We start from the raw sequence: 7,614 nt of genomic DNA, 5'->3' as shown, positions 1-7,614 counted from the left end.
TTTTACCAGATTCTCCAAGACTTTTGTGGCCCCTAAAAAGAATTATACAACTCAGAACCAAAATAGATTACTCAAATCCTATTTTAAACTAAAAAATTCTACAACTTTTGGTTTAGATTACAATTTTAGAACTGCCTCCCTCAAGTCCTTTTCTTGAACATCGAGTGATAGTGCCTTTGCCAACTCTGGGTTTAGGTTCCCATCCTCTTCCCAGTTTTAATGATCTACAAACAAATAAAGCAGTGTCTTAACGAAGAGATGTCATCAACTATATTCGAAGCATTCTAATTTAGAAGACCATTTTTTATGGTTTAATGAATATGCCCTATTTTATCTGTTTTAAAAATCATGGTTTAATATTTGTTTTTTTATAACATGCAAGGAACTACCTACAGCTTGAGAGAGTTAATACAGTTTCAGACCAGGAGAAGATCTTGCAGTAGTATTGGCCAAAAGACCTTTCTGAGATGATGGAAATGTTCCATGACTCTCTGCAGTCCAATATGGTGGCCATTAGCCACAGCTGGCCATTGGGCACTTAAAATGTGGCTAGTGCAACTGAGGAATTAAATTTCTAATTTTATTTAATATTAATTTTTTAAAATTAAATAGTCGCAGGTGGCAAATGACTATCACATTGGACAACATGGCCTTAGAGAGTGTCCCACATGATCCATATTGGGCACAGGAAATCCCACAACACCTTCTAAAGCAGGCTTTCTCAACAATGGTGCTATTGACATTTTAGGCCAGATAATTCTTTGTTGAGCGGGGAGGATAGTCCTGTGTATTGTAAGCTATTTAGGGGCATTCAAACCTTTACCTACTAGATTTCAGTAGCGCCTTGGCCCCCTGTGCCCGCCCCCCCCGAGTTGTGACAATGTTTGCAGACATTTCCAAATGTCTCCTGCAGGGCATAGGTGCCCCAAGTTGAAAGTAAGTTGTCCTTGAAATTACTCAGGGATTAGGCTCCCTGCCAGATACACTACTTTTATGTTGAGTTCTTGAAATTATTAGGAGGTTATTTCATACATCTTGCTGCTCATAATTTCTTCTCCTTGCTAGTCTTTATACTTGGTAATTGTGGTAAGCTGCTGAGGAGGAAGGTGAAAATAAACAAGCTAGTTGAAATGTGTCAGTATCAACAGGAAACACATCCATAGTGGTTAAGAGTGTGAGCACTGAAACTACAGAGAATGGGTTCAGTTTCTGGCTCTGTCAAGAACTAGCTATGTGATCATTTGCAAGTTAATTCAGTTCTCTGTTTCTCAGTTTTCCTGTTTGTAAAATAGAAATGGTATAACCAGAGTTGTTTTAGGATTAAATGCAATAATGCCTATAAAATGCTTAGCTATTATTATTAGCAAAAATAATAACAGCAGCACCCTACTTTCTTGTCCTAATTGTTGTTAAATATAGTATCTCATGTGACCTTGCCAGTGATTTTTTTGTTTTTATTTTTTTGAGACAAGGTCTCAGTCTGTTCCTAGGGCTGGAGTGCAGTGGCTTGATCACAACTCACAGTACCCTTGACCTGCCGGGCTCCGGCGATCTTCCCACTTCAGCCTCCCGAGTAGTTGGGACTATAAGTGCATGTCTTCGTGCCCGGCTAATTTTTTGTATTCTTTTTTGTAGAGATGGGATTTCACCATGTTGCCCAGGCCGATCTCAAGCTCCTGGGCTTGAGCGATCTGCCTGCCTTGCTGTTCCAAAGTTCTGGGATTTACAGGAGTGAGCCACTGTGCCCGGCCCTCATAATTTTGTAAATATTGTTATTCGCATTTGATGAGTGAAAAATGTTGATGCTCATACCGCTTAAGTGATGTGGTCAAGGGCCAGCTTGGTGGGTAAGAATGTCAGTTCACCCAGTTCCAATTTGAATGTTCTTTCTGCCAGACAGAAAGACCTCTGCACTATCACGTGATTTTACCTTCTGTGTCTGTGACGTTCAGTCTGAGTCGTCCAGGTAGGGGGAGCCTATGTATTATAGGAAGATCCGAGGGTGCAAAGGGCTGAGAAGCCACCTACCAAGATCTCAGCCTGAAACACTAAAGCCAGGGGTTCTCAGAAGCCTGTGGAAAGCTGCTGTGAAGCTCCCTCTGCGCTGGGGGCTGGATAAAGCCACCAATGCAGGATAAAGTCCTCTGCTAGGTGCCTCACTGGGGTTGGCACGTGGGTCCTCCTGGGAATGGCATTCTGGGAAATGTAGTTCCTGCTTTGCTTCTGAGGTGCAGAGGAGACCTAGACTGGGCTGGTGGTGATGCTGAGTTGGCACCTGAAAACCCACCACACGTCCAAGAGAGTCATTCCATCACCAGCAGATTAGAGGAGGCAGGGTGGTGTGTGGGAAAGGCCTTGGGTCCAAGTGCCTCCTGTGGCACCTACGTGCCCATTGGGCAAGTCACTTCACCCCTCAGGCACTTTGCCTATCAGGATCAAGTAATATAAGACACTGACTGATTCTCACATCGTCTGTAACACAGTGGGCACTCAGTTAAGGTTGTTCTTGCACCTCCAGCTACAAATAGACAAGTGTATTCTGAGGGCTGTTTTTCCGGAGAGCTCTTGAATATTTTGATACCAATGCTCTTAGAGCAGAGATTGCCAGTTGCCCCCATCCCACTCTTCTTTCCGCCATAGCAATAGAGGCCCCATGGCAGTTCTGAGGAAGTCACATTCTGGCCTCTTTTGAAGCTTGGTGCAGCCACATCCTCACCCGTGTCTGTAGCCAGAAGTGATGCATGCAATGTCCAGGCTTGCCTTTGAAAGGAAATGGATTTGTGCTGCCTCCCTGCTCCCTCTTTCTGCTTGCTGGGATGGGCCATACTGATGAGAGCAGGGCAGCCGAGCATCAAGTCAGAAGGAATTGGGCTCCTTGTCCCTCTGGGATTGCCGCACCAGCCAGGACAGCTTGAGCTCAGACTATCAGGTAAGTGAAAAACAAACTTATCTTGTCGCAGCCCCTGAGGTCTCTTTGTGATAACAGCTTGGCCTGTATTCTATCCATATATCATCAGATTCAAAAACTCCTACATAATTTCTCAATTATGATATTAAGGCAGCTTTCTGTAGGGGTGTGAAAGCTTGCTTGAGACAGATTTCAAGCCAGAATGGCCAATATCTCACTTAGCCAGCTAACTTTATTTTGAGAGACAGAGCCTGAAAATATTGGGTGAGCAAAACCAGTGCCGAAGTTAGGGAGAAGCATAAACGTCAGGCATGGACTCTGAAGGGAGCTGAGATCCCCCCCAGGGGAAGCAGGCAGCCCTCTAACGCTGCAAGGTACGCTGCTCACGGTGACAGGAAGGGTGATGAGAAATGCTTCAGATGTTTAAGTGACATCTGAATCCAGTGACATTTCCTGGCTTCCATGAGCACTGCTACTATTAAAAACAAACACATTTGATGGATGGAGCAATGCTTCCCGCAGCTGATGCCTGGGCGATCTGTGTTTATCAGAGCTGCACGCGTGCTTCTACCAATAATCATAATTTAAAGATTCAAAGTGATAAAAGCATCACAGTGAAATATCTGCCTGCCTTCACTGCAGGGCTGGCTTCACAGACACAGAGAAATGGAAGGTATCGCCACAGTTGTGGGGATCTTGGCATACACATTTATGGTGCCATTTACTACGTCGTAACCTCCTCAATAGTATTGATGTCCTTTCCCTAGACCGTGAGTCCTCTGTGAATTACTTGCCTTTGCACCTTCTGCTCCTAGAATGATCAATAAATATCTAAATGAATGAGTCTAGTTCAACCTTCTCACTTGGCAGTGATTTGTTCAAAGTCAAAATTAATTAATTGCAGAAAAAAAATCTGACTGCTTTTTCTCTGGTAAGCTGAGAATGACGTTTTTCTCCAGGCCTAGATGACTTGGGCAAATCTCTTATTAGGATTCCTATAGCCCAGATCCACATAAGCACACAAACACAGAAAACCACATACCTATATACACAAACACGCACTTAGATACACACAAACACCCAAGCACATGAGTAAAAACAAAACCACACAGGCTTTTACACAAAACACACATGCATAATCACATGGGTATACATGTGAATTTCAGATAACAAAATGAGCAGTTTTTTTAGTATAAATAAGCCCTAAATAGGCATGCATAAATACACATGGACATACTTATACTAAAAGAATGATTTGCTGAAATAATTTACCTGAAATTCAAATTAAATTGTGCACCCTGTATTTTTATTTGCCAAATCTGGCAACTGTAACACCAACACACATTTAGATTCACATGCACAGACCCATGCAGAAACACACAAGCACATACACCCAACTATACACACAAACACATACACACCCAAGACCTAGTTTCTATTAACAGATCCTGCCAAGACCAAACTGGCCATGAGAATCGTAGTTCTAGCTTTCCCCTGGAGAGCTGGGGAGATGCCAAGGTGAGAGGTAGTGATGAAGGGAATGGTGTGGCTTGGGAAGGAGGCGGGAGGATGAATCTCTGCTCACAGTGGTCCTGTGTGGTGGGGCAAAGGGGAGCCCCATTCTGCAGGCAGGGATGTGAGGAGTTGCTTTAGAGAAAGGACACCTCCCCCAAGACACACACAGACACATATACACACACACGCACAATCTTACTTCAGCATTTGGAATCACATCAGTCACCGTGAGCAATTTCTTCTGCATGATTTTGTAAATAGGTTCAAGCTCCAGAGAGAAGCTTTTCCCTCTAGAAATCTGAGATGCTGAGTTTACAAGTATCCTTGGCAATGAATGATGGGGTGGGCTTGGATGAAATTCTACCTCAGTTTAGGGGGCTACAAGAGCTGGTGGGGAATTCCTGACTCTACTTCCCTTGCTTCCCCTCACCCCATAACCCTTTTCCAAGACACAGCCACAAATATTGACTGAGTTCACCTCAGAACAGTCTCAATCTGCCTTTTGCTCTTCATTCCCATGGTTATGGTACTCCTTAGACCCCTGTGATCTTTCACCTGGGTGTTGACCTCAGCCTCTTCCCCCTCACTTCCAATCTGCCAACAAATTTATCTTCTGAGATGTTACCAGAATGAGGCATCCAGTGTACAGGTTTGATCACGGTCCTCTCTCTCTTAAAATCCTTTGATGGAGGTCAGTTTTCTCCACAATGAACATGAGCATGGCCTCTAAGACCCTTCAATATCAGAGCCCATTCCAACCTCAGTTCCCATCTTTTCACCCCAGACATTCTGTCTGGCCACAACAAAATGAATTCATTTTCCCACAAACATCCAGCCAATTACATGGCTTAGCCTCTCTCAGCGTTCTCTATGCATGGAGCATCCTTCACTGCCTCCCTTGCCTAGTGAATTAATTATCCTTCAGATCTACTTCAAATATCCTCTCCAATCCCATCCCACACTGCCTCCCAGTCCTGTGGAATTAATCACTCACTCCTCTGTGCACCCACAGCGTTTGCATACACTTCTTTCTCACTTACCATTATAGTTATTTATTGACATTTGCAAGCACCTCTCCCCCACAAGCTTGTGAGCTCGTCTGGGGCTGTGGTTAATTCTTATTCATATATGAACCACCAGTGTCCAAGATCGTGCCTGCCACAGAAGACGGTCTTAGGAAGGGATGTTGCTGGTAGAATTTTACTGGTAGCAATGTGCATTGGAGTTCATGGAAGAGGCTTTGGAATCAAAGAGACCAAGATTCAAATCCAGCAAACTCCATTTACGAGCTCCAAATTACATAATATCTTTATAGCAAGGCAGAATAATGCCCCGCCCCATCAAAGATGTCCATGTTCTAATTCTTGGAACCTATGAATATGTTGCATACATATCAGAGAGAAATTTTGATTGCAGATCAAATTAAGGTTGCTAATTGGCCGACCTTAAGGTAGGGGGAGTATCCCAGGTTATCTAGGTGGGCCCAAAGTCATCTCATATTTCCTTATAAGTGAGAGATGGAGACAGAATTGAGGATTAGAGTGATGTGATGTGAGACTCAACCCACCATTTCTGGTTTGAAGATGGAAGAGGTCACAAGCCAAGCAATGTGGGCCGCCTCTAGAAAGCTGGAAATGATACAGACACAGAATCTCTCCATAGAGCCTCCAGAAAGGGATGCAGCCCTGTCAACACCTTGATTTTAGTCTGGTGAGTTCCATTGCAGACTTTTGACCTCCAGAATTATAAATTAATGAATTTGTGTCTTAAGACATTATGTCAGAGGTAATTTGTTATAACAGTGATAGGAAATGTATACCAGCACTAAACCTGTCCCTTCTTTGGCAAGGAAGCCAATAATGGTCCCAGTTACCCAGGATGGTGGTGAGAACCATGTAAGCTAAGCATGTGGTGCCTTGGCACAGTGCTTTGCACAGGATAAAGGAAGTGGTCAAAGCAGCAGCTACAGTAGTAGTAGTTCTAGGAATAATAATATTATTGCCATTTAAGGTAGTCGGGGAGGTCAGTTGGGAGTTCAAAAAAATACCCTAGAAGAAGCAATCTGATTGAGTCTCGCAGGAGAGGGCAGTGGGTCCCAGGGAAGGCACGAAGGTGGCCATACTGACAAGGGGGATTCAGGAAAAGGAGGTGGGTGTCAACTGTTGAAGATACCCCCGCACTCTGTCACAGAGAAGCTGCACAAGCCTAGGTGAGTTAGGGAGCTTGGTCCCATCCCTTCCCTCCCCTTTGAAACATCCTGGCCAATCCTATACTGTTTTTTGTTTATTTGTTTTGTTTTATTTTTATTTTTAATTTTTATTTGAGATGGACTCTTGCTCTGTTGCCCTGGCTGGAGTACAATGGCATGATCTCGGCTCACTGCAACCTCTGCTTCCCGGATTCAAGTGATTCTCCTGCCTCAGCTTCCCAAGTGGCTGGTATTACAGGCGCCCACCACCATGCCCAGCTAATTTTTGTATTTTTAGTAGAGACAGGGTTTCACCATGTTGGCCAGGCTGGTCTCGGACTCCCAACCTCAGGTGATCCACCAGCCTGGTCTCCCAAAGTGCTGGGATTACAGATGTCAGCCACCAAGCCTGGCCTCCTGTACCCTGTACTGCTTTATAATGTTGGCTGGGACAAGTGGCCAGGGACAGAGTGGGGACAGGTCAGCATTCCGAGATTCCTGAGGACAAGGCCTCTAGGCCCTTTTCCTTCCATTCTGAATGTCTCCTGGAGACTCCAGAGAAGCCCATCTTTACCAGTGTAGCTGAGACCTTTGGCTAAGCAAGAACTGCTTTTGAGGCTGGGAACCTGGGTTTAGACCAGGCGAATCTATTTACTAGCAGATGCCCCTGGACAAGGCAGCTTCTCAGAGCCTGGAAGACGATGGGACCAGATCTATGGTTTTCAATCTGTGTTTCTTAGGGGATTCCTCAGGGGCTGTCATTGTGGGGCCAGGTCCAAAGAGAGTCCTTGGGCTCCTGCTTGCCAATGTCACCCCAGCACCTCTGCGTTTGCCTTTTATGGAGAACAGAATTTCCCATGGGCTTTGGTTTGGGCATTGGGGGAGTTGTGGGAAAAAAAAAAAACAACTTTGAAAACCACCAGAGAGATCATCATTTCCAGCTTAAAGTTCAATATTTGGCCCAAGCACACAATGAACATGGGTTATATGATGGGAGAGTCAG

The 7,614-nt window shown here is 44.6% G+C and overlaps 1 long non-coding RNA gene across 1 annotated transcript; it reads left to right on the top strand.

Annotated features, from left to right (window-relative positions):
- Positions 1-2,332: 2,332 nt before the first annotated feature.
- LOC129060333 (uncharacterized) lies at positions 2,333-6,907 on the top strand. The gene is made up of 3 exons (XR_008526943.1): positions 2,333-2,929; positions 6,007-6,133; positions 6,749-6,907. It is a non-coding gene; the product is annotated as an uncharacterized LOC129060333 (long non-coding RNA).
- Positions 6,908-7,614: the final 707 nt, after the last annotated feature.

This window comes from Pongo abelii, chromosome 6 (genome assembly GCF_028885655.2).
Source record: "Pongo abelii isolate AG06213 chromosome 6, NHGRI_mPonAbe1-v2.0_pri, whole genome shotgun sequence".
NCBI lineage: Eukaryota > Metazoa > Chordata > Mammalia > Primates > Hominidae > Pongo > Pongo abelii.
Note: the sequence above shows the minus strand (reverse complement) of the source record. Positions and strands in the feature narration are given on the sequence as shown.